This window comes from Haliotis cracherodii, unplaced genomic scaffold, assembly GCF_022045235.1.
Source record: "Haliotis cracherodii isolate W230 unplaced genomic scaffold, xgHalCrac1.p SCAF_12, whole genome shotgun sequence".
Taxonomy (NCBI): Eukaryota; Metazoa; Mollusca; class Gastropoda; order Lepetellida; family Haliotidae; genus Haliotis; species Haliotis cracherodii.
This window is the reverse complement of record NW_027266267.1, coordinates 22,911,582-22,931,450: the sequence shown is the minus strand read 5'-3', so window position 1 is coordinate 22,931,450 and position 19,869 is coordinate 22,911,582. Positions and strand designations below refer to the sequence as shown.

The following is a 19,869-nucleotide window of genomic DNA, read 5'->3' as shown; positions in this document are numbered from 1 at the left end:
CCCAAGTGACCTCAGCTTGTGGTAAGAGGGGATTATGTGGTTCCATTGGTTGAGCTATTTGACCTGGTTTGAATGTGTGTCATCAACATGACTGGGTGGGGTTGTGGAGTGGGGTGTCGGGGGTGGGGTGCCAGGGTAGGGAGCCGGGTGTTTGGTGCCGGGGGTGGGTGGTGGGCATATAATTTGTCACTAGTGTGTCTGGTCCAGAGTGGATTTTTATCATATAGCTGGAATACTGAAGCACCAACCAGCCAACACGCACACAAACATTATTGACTGCCGTTGTGTTATTCCCGTACTTATCAGGAATGGCGCTGGCAAGGGCAAGACAATAAACAAAAGAGTTCCGATCTTCTTTTACCAGTGGCGATTTATGACGCAAAGCGGGCACATCGGTTTTTACTTTTATGCCTCCGTAAACGGAAACAAATATTGAAGTCAATTCTTATAAAGTGAACAGTTATAATATCCCTGACTACTTATTTAATTAACAGAAAATTATTGTAGACAGCGACACGAAATCAGTGACATCGATCCAAACAATAAGCCAAAGCAAGCCACGCCCTCTCTATTATCAGCTTCTCGGGAAGCAGTAGTTCGTCAATGCGCGTGGCCCATTATGTTATAGGTTTTGGGAACATGACATCACTTGAAATGTTTTTTATGAGGAGTTGAATGGTTACAGAAGCTGACGACACGGAACATCACCTGAATTGGTGATCGGATGAGAGGAGGCCTTTTGTGCATTCATACGCTTTGTTTGTTGTTTAACGCCGCATTCAGGGTTATTCAAGCTGTATGTCGGCAGTCTGTAAATAATCGATCCTTCACCAGTCAATCCAGTGATTGATATAATAAGCATCGATCCACGCAATTGGGATCGATTACATGCACAAACCAAGTCGGCGAGCCTGACCACCCGAGCCCGCGAGTCGCCTCTTACGATAAGCATAGTCGCCTTTTACGGCACACATGGGATGCTGAAGACCTATTCTACCTCGTATCTTCAAGCATTCATGCGCAACATCCCAAGGGTAAATTAACTTCGCCACATACAATGAATTAGAATTCAAAATAAAAATTAACATATCAATAACTTAACGTGCGGTTTATTCCAAATCCCATCGGTATTTCAGTTTGTTAACACCTGATGACTTGCATCGACCAAGTCAGCGAGCCTAACCACCCGATCCTGTTAGTCACCTCTTACGACAAGAATAGTCGTCTTTTACGGCAAGCATGGGTTGCTCAAGACCATATATGGGTTTCAGGTCTTTGAAAGGTATTTAGAAGTGAAACACATAAGGAAGAGAATATATGGATGTCAACTTCTTTATTATGAGGAACACAACGTTTCGGAGTATATGCTTACACCTTCATCAGGTGAATGAATGCAATGCAATAGTTGGGAGATTTTACGAGCGCTTCAACCTCTGGCTATTTCGCACTCGGTGAATGAATGCCATGAGGCAGAGAGCATATATATGCACATGTGAGGGCAACAAAATGAATAAGATAACAAAAGGTGGAATATAACAAAGGGTACAAGCTAACAAAGGAAGCCAACAGATGATTGGTGCTGATAGGTGATTAGCAATAGACAATGAAAGCCAACACTTAAGTTAAGTAATTGTTAGGTTCCCTGGTCATGGTTCATGGCTAGCTGGTGTCTCTTGACGTCTATGGCTTCTTGTTGTTTCCGTTGTCGCCAATTGTTGTTGTTGGTAGACATTAAACTACATTCCTTTCGGACACACATTGTTTGTTAGCTTTTACCCTTTGTTATTTTCCACCTTTTGTTCTCTTATTCATTTTTTTGTCCGAAAGGAATGCAGTTTATTTTTTATTGTTTGTAATCATCAAATTATCACAATTAACATATCAATAACTTAACGTGCGGTTTACTCCCAATCCCATCGGTATTTCAGTTTATTGACGCCTGCAATACTTTGATCTCAACAACCAAATTCCCTTGCACCCACAGACTGTCCGAAACACGAGCTTCGTTTCCCCTGACTGCATAATCAACCACGGTGCGACAGTCCGTGTCTTTTGTTATGTTTCCATGTTTGCCATCCCTTTGTATTTGATTACTTATCTACAAAAACAAGACAAAAGGCTTGTAACGTGGAAGCAGAACCCCATGACTCTTTGCTCCTTTGGGTATTGCCACAAATACATAATCCCTTCACCTTCATCTATCAGATTCCAAACGATGCCCAGCATCACATCAATAACTGGTGATACTGTACAGTCATGTACAGTCAATGGCTCTATGCGTTAAAGCGTAAACAATCGTTTTTCAAATTACTGTTCAGACGCCCATTTTGACACCTTGTTAAAGGGTTGAATTAAGTATTTTCGTCAGTGAGTGTAACTTCTAGTTACCAAAGGTAGTACAATACTAACAGGCAAGGCAGATGTGGCTATTCGTCACTTCTTCTCCCTGTCCATTAAACAAATTACAAATAGTTTTCTTCTGATTCTATATCATTTTGGAAAAGTCTGCTCCTCAAAATAAATATTTGAGGTGGATGATTTATATTGAGAACATATCCTAACACATGAAAAATAATTTCAATTTGGCTATATATTTTTTATTTACATTAGCTGTACGGTTCAACGTACTGACATCAAAAACATCAAACATCAATACTGTTATTTTATATACAGTGAGTGAGTATGGTTTAACGCCGCTTTTAGCAATATTCCAGTAATATTTCGGCGGGGGACACCAAAATTGGAACCCGAAATATCGGGAATCGAACCCGGGACCTTGGCGTGACGAGCGAACGCTTGTATCACCTTTTTATACATGTCCATACAAAAACTGTCATATTCTTCACTGTATCAGTTGTAGTAGCATAGATTAATAATTATGCACACCAATCCGTAAATTTCAACAATACCGGACTACTATAGTATCACAACAAACGCTTTGGTTTACAAAACAAAAGTCCAGTCATGTTACATTGCTAGAAGGTAAAATACATCCCCAAAACAAAATAATTCGAATTATTTTTTATCTAATTGATACATGGATTTATTGCGAAAAAAAGTGAATTCTATTTTATGTGCGGGATGTCACTTATTATATAGGTAAACATAACATGACGGCATATGGGTGAGGTGAGGTGAAATTGGGTTTTACGTCACGGACTGATGATGATTATTAATCAAAACTATGACAGCTACTTTTGCATTGATACTGGTCTTTGTTCTTTATCTTGTTTCTATTCCTTCAAGTGTAGAACTGTATGGTTCGATCCTTTGGTCCCATCACACGAAAAGACGTTAAGAATTGTACTTGTTACCCAGCCTGGCAGTCGGCATTAAGGGAATAAAACCCGGACTGATCGTCTATACTGTGTCTGAGTGGCGGTTTTATGTTAAGCTGCGGCGTGGTATATCAGTGGGCTAGCATTATAAATCCGGCAACATTCCGTACAAGTACAAGCAGCCACTCTCGCAAAAGTGAAACGGTTCTTCTCCATTTGTCAGACACCCAAGACAAGTCATCAAGGAAAGGGTGTGATGAACAGGTTACCCAGTCTAAACAAAGGATCAGCCCACATCACACAATGGCTAAATAAGTCAGATAGAAACGGAAAAGTTAAAATGTTTATCAGTTAGTTCCTGTTGTCATCCCAAATTTAACGTTACCACAAGATCAACAGGTATATTTAACAAAGACTTGTTCTGATAAGAAATTAAGACGACTCTCTGAAGGAAACTAAATATAGTTTATTTTGATATGGAATTTAAAAGACTCACTGAGACAATACAAATAGGAAATTTATTATTTAAATAAATTGATACAGTTGATAGGTTGTTGTGAAAGAGCTCAGGATTATTTAGCAGAGGGCAAGAGAAGAACCTATCAATTCTATTCCAGCTCTATGCAACGATGTTTGAGTTATTCTCTTGAATTGGAAAGATATCAACCCATGGATTAGTAATCCACTCAATCATGACCTATAAGCTGGCTGACAAGTGGGGTATTTGAGAAATGGGGAGATACCGTGAAAAAACAACCTTTCACCTCACTGCCGTTCCCTCAATTAATTCCATTATCAAAGTCCTCGGATCCTGTCTTCCCAAGGTCCTTCATTAAAAGGACCACAGCCTCCCGGCACACATCACTCCTGCTTTCTTCCAACAGTAAGAGGTAACATTTTGGAAAGTTAATAAATATATCTCACATTTTAGTTGATTATTTTTATCATAACGTTTTCCATTTTTATTTTCCATTTGAAACGTTTCACACTGGCATTTGCGTGACGTATACAATGAACAGGATACTAACATATCCTGCTAATTTTCACAAACATCATGGACTTTTTCTACAGCTTGATGGTCAATGGCACATGCATATTGACAGTATTACTGCCAATGGTCAACTGTTTAAAAAGCTTGAAATGCCTTCTTCAAGAGAATAGTGACCAAACTTTATATAACTCAGTCACTTTACCAATATTTGACGACGATGATTACATCTGGAATATTTGTAATAAGAACCAAAGAATGTTATCAGAAAAACAATTAATTTAGATACATCAGGAACCATATGTGGATCTGTCAACAGTGTGCCTCATTCCAATATATAATTATAAGGGCTATTCATCTCAAGTGTACATCGCTTAACTCATAAAATATGTGTCTTTCATAAACTGTTTTATAAAAGAACGCCCGATTCGCTTTCAGATCTAATCCCTGTAAATATGTCCGGGGGTTACACGTATGGTAAAATATCTTCCAACATACTCCACATTCACCGAAACGTATGCAAAGTCGGTTTTACCATCTGTTGTACACGATTGGAATATGTTGGATGACACTCCACGATGTGTAGACCCTTTGTCGTTATTTACAAACGCTTATGATAAAGAAACCCATATATATCAGTGAGTAAGTTGAGTTGAACGCCACTTTTCACATTATTCCAGTTATATCACGGTGTGTCAGCTTAATGTGTGAGGAAAACCTGAAGTGATGCAAGTCTCAGACGTTTACCACTTCGGTGAAACCAACGAGCATGGGTATAGGGCGGACAAACCTAGAAACATAATTGGGGCAAACCGGGATTCGAACACAACTACTTAACAAACAACGTACTCTGAATTTCTTATTCTCTGATGCTATTTGTCACTGTCGTCATTAGTAGACCTAACCATTGTTCCTATGCATTCTCTCTCTAGAAGGAGCAACAATTAAGAAATGGTACTTAATTATTGTAAACAATTGATTTCGTGATACTAATAAGTTGATATGTGAAAAGTACATATTGATTATTATGGTGTTGAAAGCGGCAGTAAAATGGCTTCAACAAAAATGGCTAAACCAAAAATATATACACACTTTAAACAAATTAATAATTTAATGTATTTCCCATTCGAGTTACCAGAAGTCCATTTACCACAAATGATCATCGTCAAGGAACATGATGCGTTAAAATCATTATAATATTTGTGTTCTCTCGTTGGAAGGAGAAACATATCAAGAAGAGGTTCCCTAATTATTTACCTATGTAAACAATTGATTTCGTGGTACTATTACGTTACAATTGGTATGTGAAAAGTACATATTGATTGTTATTGTGTTGAAAGTGGCAGTAAAATGGCCTCAACATACCGCTTGTGACATGTACAGTACCATGGTTTTCTTATAACGATATAAAGATGGCTTTTTGCTGACGACAACATTATAGACAGTAGGGTAGTGTTCGGTTCTCGACAATATGCAGGCAAAACATTCAAGAGAGGAGAGCACCCGTTCCTATACCTTCTTTCACTTCGCGGTGGTGGGTAATAACCTGGTGCAGTCATAAGTGTGTTAGGAGATAAACGGATTGTGTTTTCATTTCAGAGCAAGGGTGTCTGTTCGTTTATCCGTTCTGAATTTAAACGAGGAGCATGAAACAACTATGACAAAATTTAATGCAAACTGTTTAGGGTCAGCGAAGATACTGAGCGAAGCGGCACGGATTTAGTGCATTGTTCAATTCAGGAAACACCACAAATAACCTTTCCTCAAACATGGGCACTTTATGTTTGAAAGTACAGTAAACAAGCTTTTCACGGTTTAGTTCTACAACGCACGTCACTATGATGACCTCACGCAAATTGTTGTGACTCATAAAATATGGCTTTATAGTCGGCTATAGAAAAACGCCAAATTTCAATTCCCTGATGTCTCTAAGACGTAAAATTTACTCCAAGTCAATTTCTGTGGCTGATTTGAAACTTAATGCAGTTTCTATCTCGGCGTCTTTAGGCAAAGACTTCTTCCTTTCATATACTTGTGTCCGACCAGGAGATAAGGGTCCTTATGGGTGAAAAAACACATTTTGATTTCCCATTATATTTTACAAACACATCATATTGGGAACACTAAAGTACAATTCACAAATTTCAATTCATATTTATTACAGAGATACATGACTCATTTTCAGATCTAAAACTGTTTATGTATTAATTGCACTTTTTAGATACGATGTCTGATGAATTGAATTGAACTTTAAAGCCAAATAACAATGTTTAAATGCAAACAAATACCAAATTAACTAACACAACTAACTAAACTAGCTTAACTTATCCTATCTTACTTCTTTTACAAATGTCCTACTACTAACAATACTAACATCTACTACTAATACCTTATTACTAACAATACAAATATCTACTACTAACAATACTAGCATCTACTACTAATACCTTATTACTAACAATACAAATATCTACTACTAACAATACTAGCATCTACTACTAATACCTTATTACTAACAATACAAATATCTACTACTAACAATACTAGCATCTACTACTAATACCTTATTACTAACAATACAAATATCTACTACTAACAATACTAGCATCTACTACTAATTCCTTATTACTAACAATACAAATATCTACTACTAACAATACTAGCATCTACTACTAATACCTTATTACTAACAATACAAATATCTACTACTAACAATACTAGCATCTACTACTAATACCTTATTACTAACAATACAAATATCTACTACTAACAATACTAGCATCTACTACTAATTCCTTATTACTAACAATACAAATATCTACTACTAACAATACTAGCATCTACTACTAATTCCTTATTACTAACAATACAAATATCTACTACTAACAATACTAGCATCTACTACTAATTCCTTATTACTAACAATACAAATATCTACTACTAACAATACAAATATCTACTACTAACAATCCTAACATCTACTACTAATTCCTTATTACTAACAATACAAATATCTACTACTAACAATACAAATATCTACTACTAACAATCCTAACATCTACTACTAATTCCTTATTACTAACAATACAAATATCTACTACTAACAATACAAATATCTACTACTAACAATCCTAACATCTACTACTAATTCCTTATTACTAACAATACAAATATCTACTACTAACAATACAAATATCTACTACTAACAATCCTAACATCTACTACTAATTCCTTATTACTAACAATACAAATATCTACTACTAACAATACAAATATCTACTACTAACAATCCTAACATCTACTACTAATTCCTTATTACTAACAATACAAATATCTACTACTAACAATACTAGCATCTACTACTAATTCCTTATTACTAACAACACAAATATCTACTACTAACAATACAAATATCTACTACTAACAATCCTAACATCTACTACTAATTCCTTATTACTAACAATACAAATATCTACTACTAACAATACAAATATCTACTACTAACAATCCTAACATCTACTACTAATTCCTTATTACTAACAATACAAATATCTACTACTAACAATACAAATATCTACTACTAACAATCCTAACATCTACTACTAATTCCTTATTACTAACAATACAAATATCTACTACTAACAATACAAATATCTACTACTAACAATCCTAATATCTACTACTAATTCCTTATTACTAACAATACAAATATCTACTACTAATTCCTTATTACTAACAATACAAATATCTACTACTAATTCCTTATTACTAACAATACAAATATCTACTACTAACAATCCTAACATCTACTACTAATTCCTTATTACTAACAATACAAATATCTACTACTAATTCCTTATTACTAACAATACAAATATCTACTACTAATTCCTTATTACTAACAATACAAATATCTACTACTAATTCCTTATTACTAACAATACAAATATCTACTACTAACAATACAAATATCTACTACTAACAATACAAATATCTACTACTAACAATCCTAACATCTACTACTAATTCCTTATTACTAACAATCCTAACATCTACTACTAATTCCTTATTACTAACAATACAAATATCTACTACTAACAATACAAATATCTACTACTAACAATACAAATATCTACTACTAACAATACAACTATCACGATGCTACTATCCTAATACTAATAGTCTACTTCTAACAATACTAACACAACACTAATACAATTGCTCTAAAAATAACACAACTAATACACATTAATAACTTCCTGGGTGTACATATATACAACCAAAAAACACACACCCAAAAATAAAAACAAAGCCACTCCACTGTCACTGTCACATCAGCTGTATACAGAAAACTCAAGAATCTCTGATGTCACTGATCAGTTCACACAAGGATACTTCCTCGTAATATAGAATGGTGATCTTTACACCCAGGCGATGTTTTGCCCACGGAGTTAAGGGTGCCTGTGTTACTTGGATGCCACGGCTGTGTTTATCCTATGATGTGCACTGCAACGGAGATTCTTCTCTCCTTACGTAATGTTGGAGGTTCGTCCTTCCTCCTACCTACTATCGAATGTACTTCTTTCCTCCTACGTGGGGCGGTCGGGTAGCCTAGTGGTTAAAGCGTTCGCTCGTCACGCCGAAGACCCAGGTTCGATTCCCGACATGGGTACAATGTGTGAAGCCCATTTCTGGTGTCCCCCGCCGTGATATTGCTGGAATATTGCTAAAAGCGGCGTAAAACCATACTCACTCACTCACTCCTCCTACGTACTTGACTTTAAGGATAACCGGCCAGTTCCGGGACACTACAATAAAATATAAGCAACTATAGTTACTGAGGTATGTGTCACCACCTAAAAATACATACAACAATGCACAAATACTCCGATTTATATTTTACTGAGTGGAACTGTTTATACTTTGATCATGTTGTTGTTATTGTTATTGTTACAGTAGCTTTACGTTACAACACTCTATATGTGTATATAATAACATTTGAAAACAATGCAGAACTCAAAATTCTATCCTCCAAAATACAATTCTACGTGAAACAAATAAATGGAAAAACTTACGCGAACGTAGAAATCTCCCACAATGTTAGACCATGCCTTAAATAAACATACTGATTCTGGCTGACTGTACAAATTATTACCCTGCCCCGCTATTTAAACTGACCCCAACGACCCAGCTACCCCTGACCTCCCTGGTGTTACACCAGTTAACTCCCCAGCTATCAGCCGTACCCAGTCACGCTTCCCTGAACCTAACCTGTTCCCATAGTATTACCTGACAATATCTAAAAACAACCCGCTAAGTTTAGTATACCAATGTAACCATACATTAATGCATCTATCTAAAGTACCAACATGTAATTGATATAAAGAAGAATATCTGTGATCTTGACAAATGGTTTGAATGATGTTTCTATTACATTCTTTTGTAGAGTCCACACGCGATTTTTACTGAAGTAAGTTGACCTCAAACGTCTTTCGCAATGTCGTCCCAGGACCCAGTTATCAGCCGTACCCAGTCACGCTTCCCTGAACCTAACCTGTTCCCATAGTATTACCTGACAATATCTAAAAACAACCCGCTAAGTTTAGTATACCAATGTAACCATACAATAATGCATCTATCTAAAGTACCAACATATAATTGATATAAACAAGAATATCTGTGATCTTGACAAATGTTTTGAATAATGTTTCTATTACATTCTTTTGTAGAGTAAGTTGACCTCAAACGTCTTTCGTAATGACGTCCCAGGACAATTGTATCCTAGCACCCATAAGGCCCATTTCCTTCTGCTGTGAGTAAGTGAGTGAGTAAGTTGGGTTTAACGCCGCTTTTAACAGTATTCCACTTATATCGCGGCGTGTCAGCTTAATGTGGGAGGAAAGCCCGAAGTGATGCAGGTCTCAGACGTTTACCACTTCGGTGAAACCCACGAGCACGGGTATGGTGCTGACAAACCTAGAAACATAATCTGGGCGAACCGGGATTCGAACCCACAATCATAGGTTCCTGGCGTGCCCAAGGGACGCAACTCTGCATAGCGAATCGCGGCTCCTTAGACGACTGGGCCACCCGTGCCCCCCCCCCCCTTCTGCTGTGTCGCAATGATGGCAATGTGAAAGAAGTCCGGGTCACAAGGGACGGGTTTAATAATTAGAGGAATAAATCTTTCGATGTCCATTGTAAGACTAAAGAGATCGTTCGGTACACTGTCATCGATTCTGGTTACTCGGCTCATTGCGGCTTTTATTTATTAATCTCTGATAGTTTGAATATTTGTTTCATTCTGTCTATCGTTGCCTTTGATAAGAAACGATAACAAAAGGAGTAGAAGTGTTACGTGATTGAGACCGATCTCCCGTGTATAGTTTTTTCAATATGAGGTTACTAGAATAAAAGATATCCAAGTTTTTTTATCATCATTCCTGTTTTGAAGTGTGATAGTCACGTGAACTAGTGAAACTGTTTTTATCAGTTTCCTGAGATGACCTATGGTGATGACGTGGAGCGACTGCATCTGATCAAACTGACACATACTTCTTGTGTAATTGTAACTGGCACAGGCACATTCACAAATTTAGCTTCTGGGCTGAAATACTGTGCAGATGTATTCAGCGCAGGTTTTCGTTATTCATGTCTGCGTCATCTGAATAATCCCAAAAGCTTAGACACTACAATGTATAGGACCATAGAATGTTTTCTCTAGCAACTATCACTAAAGTATTTTTAAACTCCTCTCATCCGAAGCATGACAAATAACCTGTCAGAATACTACAGAGACCACAATTGTTACTTTGTTAACATTATTAGTCTCGTTGATGCCACAAATATGGTCGGGTTCTGATTGTGATGCAAACAGATGAAGGTAAAAATGGACATTGTGAATAATTCATTATATCCGAAGTAATATAAGCATTGGTTCAATCATTTCGATTTTCATTTTGAATGTAGAGTTCATTAAAGAACAAAGGCTAGAACAGACAAACCAGCCTCAAAGCATGCGGAACGACATGGCAATCAGGGAACCTGACATCAGGATCATACGTAGTCGTCTCTGACAACGTCTTGGAGCGTATTATTCGCTGGAATCTCCAGGGAGTCTATGTTTACTGGGCTTCATTATTAAATTTTGAGATATCCGGACATTCAGGTTAAACCGGTATGACGGTGTTTGAACAGGAACGAACCCCCGAACCCCCGTGACATACACAGAAACCTGGATGACACGAACTCAAGGGGCTGATATGTCTTCAACATGACGACTGTCTCCAGTCATACGTATAATTTATCATACAACGTGGTTGTATATTTGCGCTGATAGAATTAATTTGTGGTCTGAGCGAGCGCATATTGGATTTATTTTTAACCTGGGAACCTATTACCACGTTTTCATTATCACTTTATTCTTATTTTGTGACACCCCTCATCATTGGATCACAGCCCTGTGGCATCAAGAAACCTTATTCCACTATGACAAACGTTCAAGTCCATGTTCAGTATACCCCCAAGTCGCAGGACAGTGAAAACTTGGTTCACGAAGGTCATAGATTTAGAGTTAAGACAACAAATGCAGATTGAGTTTACTGGAGATGCTTCATCAAAGATTGTCCAGCTACCTTAAACGTCCACTGTGGACTTATCACCAAGTATACCCGGATCGACAACTATGCTGCTAACCCACAGAAGATGGCAGTTGACACTTTTTTCAGAGCTTTGAAAACTAAAATATAACCTGTTTGTGTCATATACCAGGAGGAATTAGACGGTACAGGTTTGGAAAATATCTATAGTCAAATTTCGTGAATTTTCGGTATGATCATATTGTTATGATAATAATTAAAATACATGATAATAATGCTATTTTCAAAAAGAATAACCGAACACAAATTACCACAAAGAGTCTTTGACATGTTTATTATTTCAGCTCTGCGCTCTGATAACGAAGCATTGGTGATGACAAGCCAGGTGTCTCCTCTCTACAGATGTGTTTCATCAATGTACCAGATCCGAGCCACGACCATTCCTTCAGTTTCTTATTCTTACATGGTAACATGAACTGTGGATCAAAATCCTGTAAGTAACCTCTATACGCAATACCTAGAAACGGACTATAGCCTGACCCTGTTGTTGTCATAAGACTGACTCTTTAAAGAAGCCGACGGTATTTATCTGCAAACCCCTGGAGTCATCACTAACTTTTCCGTGATCCGCTGAGACTATTATGCCTCAAAGCTTTTACGTCCAATATTTCGGCAAATAATTGTTCTCGGAGGTTAGCGTTTGAAATTCATAGGATTAATGCATCAAGTACATAAGATTCCTGATTCCACGAAAATCCTCCTCTGACTGCTGTCGGCGAACATTTTGTAAAAGTCTGTCACCAATAGCTACGCCATGCATAAACGGTGTGAAGGTCGTGTGATTAAGTAAAAACAATCGTTCTACCATGTTGTTGATGGTGTCAATATTTGTGAAGAATTTACATCTATTTTTCGTTCAATCAAAAACATGATGGATATATACTACTGTTGAATACATAGTGTACCACGGTCCACAAAATACACGAAATTTAAGGTCTCCTTTTAGAACATGAAATGTCAATGTGTTAAACTACAGCCAGCACACATTTCCTTTGGGAAAGTCAGCGATTGGACAAAAGTTTCCAACATCAATCGATAATCGATTATTCATGCATATGCGTGCGTGTTTAAACTGCTTACTGGTCGATCTTATATCATTTGAACCTACGGTGAAGGGTGCTTACACAAGAACTGATGATGACAGGAGCGTTCCTGATTCTGCTCTTTGCAACCCTTGCCGCTTCTGAAACATGTGAATCTCTCCATGCAAAGAAAGTTGATGCATATCATGACAAGAGAATTTCCCAGTCAGTAATGTGGACGTTTAACAATCTGACCAAGGCTGAATGTATGAAGGAGTGTCAAAGGGAAAAGTATTGCGTCAGTTTCCACTTCAGTCCATCGGAACCAGTTTGTGTGGCATTACGGGAACGGTTTGAAGGATCCAGCGTTCTCTCCGCCGAGGCCCTTGGCTATCAACTCTTTCAAACCAATAAACGTAAGTTTACACAACGCGAATGTTTAAGAATATGGAATATAAGGTGACTTGATTGCAGTTTAAGAGCAGATTGGGAAAAGAATAATGCCGTGACAACACGGAGACACATTTTTCGTACAGATCTAGTTAACCAACAACACTTTGCTGTGTTATTGTTTCGTTGATCATGATCTGTACTATGAAGGGAAATGATATGCCGAATGAGGCAGTTCGGATGTGAAACTCTGCTTGTTATCCGTTGTCTGCGTTGGGCACACTCTAGGATGCTATATTCTCACTACAAAAGAAATACTGGTTAAATCATTGAAGTACTGTTATCCTTTATAATTTCTATGTTGCATGAGAGTTAAGATATTCCTATGCTCTAGGCCTTAAATGTCTCGTTATTAAATGTATCGTCACGATATGGTAGAAATATTGCCGATGTGACGTCAAACTTTAACTCTCTCACTCACTCTGATAGTCAGCCTCTGGTATGTTACAAAATAAATCGATTTTGCATGGACAATTTTCAGAGGTTATCCTTCAATTATGAATCTTAGGTTTAACTGTAACTCTTGAATGATTGTGTGTCCTTATGGCCTGTCTCTTTGGACGTCGACTTAAATAAGCAGCATATATAACGTTTGTAACAGTGAGTCAAAAACAATGTGCCAGATATATTATGTGTATGAATGTGTATTGCTTAAATTTTAGCTTTGGCCATAGTAGGGTCAGAATGTGAGCTGGACGTGGACTGTGCTTCCCTCACTAACTCCCACTGTAACGAAGGTGTCTGCAGGTGTGACGCGGGCTACGGGCCGGACGGAGACACCTGCCGCATCCTCACAGGTACTTAGAATGAAAGGGAGATCTGTTGTTTTATCGCTCCCCTGTACATGAGTGTATAACGTGAATCAGTGGGTGGATGGTTTAGTTAGTAACGTGAATCAGTTTGTGGGTGGTTTAGTTAGTAACGTGAATGAGTGGGTTGATGATTGAGTGACGTGACGTGCATCAGTGTGAGGATGAGTGACAACAATTTCCATCAACCTTAGTAAACGGAATTAAGCTATCGCCTGCTGGGGAACATGTACTTGATAACGAGGCTCTTCAAAGCATTGTGGTTTATCGGATTTTTTCTGGTCTTATTCTTCACTCGCTAGGCTAACATTTGTTGTTTGAAATGACATCATTCATCAGATTTTCGAAAGTTAGCATTGCAATGAGCTGAATGCAGATTTGGTTCTCATTCCAAATACATGTCTAAAAATTGCATCACTTCGGGTTTCCCTCCAACATTAAGTTAACAGTCAGCTTTATCTTTATCGTGAATTAAGTGTAATGTGTTTCTTATTTCAGCGATAACTTTACCCGGTACAGGTTGTTTTTCATATCGGGCCAAGACTTCCTCAGCCAAGGAGCATCTACCAACGAATCCTGCCCCGCGTTCTGTATCAGCGACAACAGGTGTAAGTCGGCTGACTTGGACTTTGTTGCTAAAATCTGCTACCTTAATACGCACACATGGCTAGGAGCGCTTGCATCCTCGCGCATAAAGGACAGCCAAGAATTTGATTTCTTCCAGCGAGAGTGCCTTTGGTAAATCACCTGAGAAATGCAATTAAATATTCCAAACCGGAGTGTTTGAATATGTTGAAAGATGTAATATTATCCCGAAAAAACGTAATTTCCTCAGTGTTTGCAAAAAGTATTGTTCCTTAAATTACAGGAACTCTTGAAAACGATGTTTTGTGAAATGAAAACGATTGTTCAAAAATGTATTTACGAAAGAGCCTGAAACAAAATTCCAAAGCATATGGTCGGTGCTTTGTTCTTCACATAAATATTAAAAATAGAGCAAATTATATTGTGTGAATATGAAAAACAAAAACAGTACTAGTCAAAACCTATTGTAGAAAATTACTCGGGATCAGATACATGGTTTGATTTATCGGGTGTCTGATACATCCGACTCAACATTTATCAATCCAAGTAATGAAACAACAACTGCAAAACGCAAACTTTCTGAATCTTGCATGCTAGGTGAATGACTGTTGTATAATAAGTAATTAAGGAGAACAAACTGGCATATCGACACCAATGCGTATATATGCATTTATTCAACTTACACAAATTCTAACTTATCTGAGTAGGATTTTAGTAACTTTGACTCTGGGTACTTAACCACCGATATTTGACACATCTGTGTTAGGAGTTTGTCCTTGAGGGTGAGGTTTGTATGTCCAATTGGTTCTGGCCAGAAGTTTTTTTTAAGCTTGGGAACAGACTGAAGACTAACGGATTCAAATCAGGAAAATAAGGTGGGTGTTGAAGTATTTCAAATCAGCACTCGTTGATTGTGCTCTGGGTCATTGTCCTGACGGAAGAGCAAAACATAGCGCAGCTTCTCAGGTCTATCAATCTGTAATTGTCTCAAAGGGGCGGTCGGGTAGCCTAGTGGTTAAAGCGTTCGCTCGTCACGCCGAAGATCCGGGTTCAATTCCCGACATGGGTACAATGTGTGAAGCCCGTTTCTGATGTGCCCCGCCGTGATATTGCTGGAATATTGACAAAAGCTGCGTAAAACCAAACTCACTCACTCACTCACTCACAAATTGTCTCAACATTGCAGCGTGATATTACTCGTCTGCACACCAGCACACGAAGGCCATAACCTTTTCTTCTGTTGTCATCCTTTGTCACAAATCGTTGCAAGAACCTTTCTGGGCCAGCTTCAAACAGAGCTTGATTGTCACGAGACATGTGTCTCCTGCGTTTTTCATTAGATGTCAAAAGCTTAACTGTTTTTTTTTACTCAAGTTAGGGACGTTGCTAGATTGTACTATGTTAAATCGTAACTATATTCTCTTCCCCTTGGCAGTACCTGTAGGTTTGTGGTAATTGGAACATGTCCCACTTTGTATAGTTTAGACGTTCTTGTTGTGATGCTGCTGTTGCTCTGAGAAGAGTATGTCGATTCTGTTTAACTCTCTTATGTTGAGTACCTTTGAATATGTATGATAACATATGTGTTGTCTTGTGTGAATGCCCACTCGGGTAATGTATTAGTTCGATCCTTCTACATCATATTCATCTGGTGTGTAAGTACATGTACACACTTCATAAAAAGAATCGCACAGGTAGATTTTTAATGAATTTATTGTACCCAATAAAGTCGATATATTTAATGTGATATCATAGATACAAAAAATTAAATTTCACATGTTGTCGTTGTACAAAAGCATTAATGTAATGTCACGTAAGGCCACAGGATGCGCTGAACTCGTGTATTTTGTGTGACAGCCCCAGCCAGTAATCACAGCTCTGCATTTCCTCGGCACTGTGTACGAATACTGCCCTGCGGAATTCTGCGCCATTTTGCTTCTAACGCGTTGGCCAGTTGTGGCAGTGTCTCCGGCGTGTTCTGACGTAGAGGTACACGTCGATCGAGGTTCATCTCTGAAGTGTTCAACTGGGTTTAGATATGGAGATCTCGAAGGCCAGGGCAAGCCGTTGATGTTGGCATTATGAAGGTAATCTACCGTGACACGGTGCGGTGGAGCGTTGTCCTATTGAAACAGCTCCCTCTGGCGGTCAATTTATTTGAAGAAGGTGAGGTTGAAGAATTTGATTCATGTAGCGATTAGCTGTCAAATGTCGCTGACCCACAACCAAGTTAGATCTCGTGGTGTAGGATATGGCCCCCTAAACCATGAAACTACCGCCACTGGAAGTGTCGAATTCAAGTACACAATGTGGGGCAAAAACGCTCATTTCGACGATGATTGACACGTTGTCTTCCATCTCGCTGGTGAAGAAGAAATCGTGATTCAGCGCTAAACCAAACTCGCCTCCAGTTTCTCAAATTCCAAGGCTGTAAGGTGGCACCAACGCATGCGTCGCTGTCGATGAATCTGTTGCAAACGATAACTGGACGATAACTGGTCTTCAAGGTCGGGTTCCACCACCTGACAGTCTGGTCCAATATGCTCCTCGAACCAGGGATGCGTCCTGCAGTCTCAGTAGCTCTGGCATTGCGATGACCTAGGTAGAACAGTCGACTGTAGCGATCCTGTGCAGGGGTGGTAACTTTTGGTCGGCCAGTTCTCGGACGGTCTGCCGTGGAATTGAACTGTGAGTATTGGTCACAAAGGCGGCACATAGTGCTGTGATGGACGTTGAAGTGGCTTGCATCAGAAGACTGATTGCGATTGCCCTCTTTGAATATATACATCTTGTGGTGATGGTCCTATCGGCCTATTGCCTTTTTATAGCCACTGCCACGACTTACGCTTGCCATAACTTACATTTTGCTTTACTGTTTTCCTCCATGGTATTTATGAACAAGTGTGAAAGCAATGCCGTTTTAGACATTGTAAATCGACAATGGCTGCGTTTTGACGCACCGTTTATCGAATATCAAGACACCAACATTTTCCAAAAACATATGTCCAATTTATAGACCGATTTCTTTGTGTAGTCTGTGCACTACCTGTGCGTTTCTTTTTTGGAAGAGTGTATACTAGTAATTGATTGTAAATTTATCTAATCATTTATATGACTCTGGGCCTGACTAATAAACTCACTGTTCAGTCACTCATGTCTCGTGTCCATGTGTGGGTTGGTCGTGTGCAGCGGTACGTCTGTAAGGCGGCTTGATCCCCCGACTGGCGTGTGAGTAATATTACGAGTGACCGTCACCACTCTATATAATCCATGGCTGCCAAAAGAGTTGCTCGTGGTGAGCAGTCCTATTTACAAAATGTATGAATCCAGTGAACAATCCCGATATGCAATTATGTTCAACATGCTCCCTATGATGTACTCGAACAACCATTGCCAACGAGAACACCCTAAAGTATGGCGATCATCGTTGCAAACATTTTAGTGACCGATGATTTTGTGGGGTCTCCTCACTTTGCCACCACCCAATGTTTGGAATAGGTGATGCAGTCATGTGTAGTGATTGGTAGAACAATAAGAGTCACCAGGGCTCATCTCAACATATTTTTGCACATTAGTAGATAACTACACATGTTATACTGCATGTTATACAGATTGTTTTAAGAATTCATACATTCATACATTGCACAGCAAATAATCTGATGTGTCTACATGTCATTTTCAATTATTAATACATGTTTTAATACATACACAACACAACACATAATCAAATTCAAAATTACAAATTCAAGTCCTACAAGATGTGCAACAGAATCTGGATATTGTACAGGTGTATTTACATGTGCCAGGGGCGGTCGGGTAGCCTAGTGGTTAAAGTGTTCACTCGTCATGCCGAAGACCCGGGTTCGAATCCCGACATGGGTACAATGTGTGAAGCCCATTTCTGCTGTCACCCGCCGTGATATTGCTGACTGAGATTTAACGTGCGCTTTCCGACTGATGCGTATTTCGCACACGGGCCCGGCCAGGCCATTTAATGTGTTTCCGAAAGGGGCGAAAGTGGTCTGTGCAACCCAATAGGGGGGTTTAGGGGATGCTCATATAGAATTTGGGAATTTTGAGATTTGGAATAGATGCCGATGGGGTTGGGGAGGAGAACTAAGGGAGCTGGGTATGGTGGATGTTTGTTTGTTTATGTGATTTTGATTTGGTAGGTTATTGTGTTTTTAGATGCGTTTTATTAGTTCCGTTTTTATTAAGAATACGCCTAAGGCCTTGAAGATTTCTAGTTTATTTTGTGGGTTTAGTATTGCTTCTAGAGTGAGAGCCTTGTTTAGATTGAGGGTGGTTTGTAATGCGGTTCGATGTGTTATAATTAGGTAGTGTACATGTGTGCAGTGGTTGATTATGCAGTCTGGGGAAACGAAGCTCATGTTTCAGACAGTCTGTGGGTGCAAGGAAATTTGGTTGTTGAGATCAAAGTATTGCAGGCGTCAATAAACTGAAATACCGATGGGATTGGGAGTAAACCGCACGTTAAGTTAGTGATATGTTTATTGTGATATTTACAAACAATAAACAATAAACTACATTCCTTCCGGACACGCCGTTATACTCAAGCGTCTGCGTGCCAATGATTCGAATCTATTGAGTGTGACAGCATGTGAAACACGAAGTTAATTTTCCCTTGGGATGTTGCATATGAATGTGTGAAGTTACGAGGTAGAATAGGTCTTTAGCATCCCATGTGTACAGTAAAAGGCGAGTATGCTTGTCGTAAGAGGCGGCTCACGGGATCGGGTGGTCAGGCTCGCTGACTTGGTTTTTGCATGTCATCGATCCCAATTGCGTGGATCGATGCTCATGATATCCATCACTGGATTGTCTAGTCCAGACTCGACTATTTACAGACCGCCGTCATATAGCTGGAATATTGCTGACTGCTGGGTTAAACATAAAGCAAACCTAGTCGCCTTTTAGGGCAAACATGGGTTGCTGAAGACCTATTCTACCCCGAACTTTCACGGGTCTAATTAAATAAGAAGTCAGGGATATTGTAACTTTTCACTTTATAAGAATTGACTTAAATATTTTGTTCTGTTTACGGAGGCATAAAAGTAA

The 19,869-nt window shown here is 38.7% G+C and overlaps 1 pseudogene; it reads left to right on the top strand.

Moving 5' to 3' along the window:
* The first annotated feature begins 13,058 nt into the window (after nucleotides 1-13,058).
* On the top strand, nucleotides 13,059-14,947 carry LOC139457660 (uncharacterized; annotated as a pseudogene).
* The last annotated feature ends 4,922 nt before the right edge of the window (nucleotides 14,948-19,869 follow it).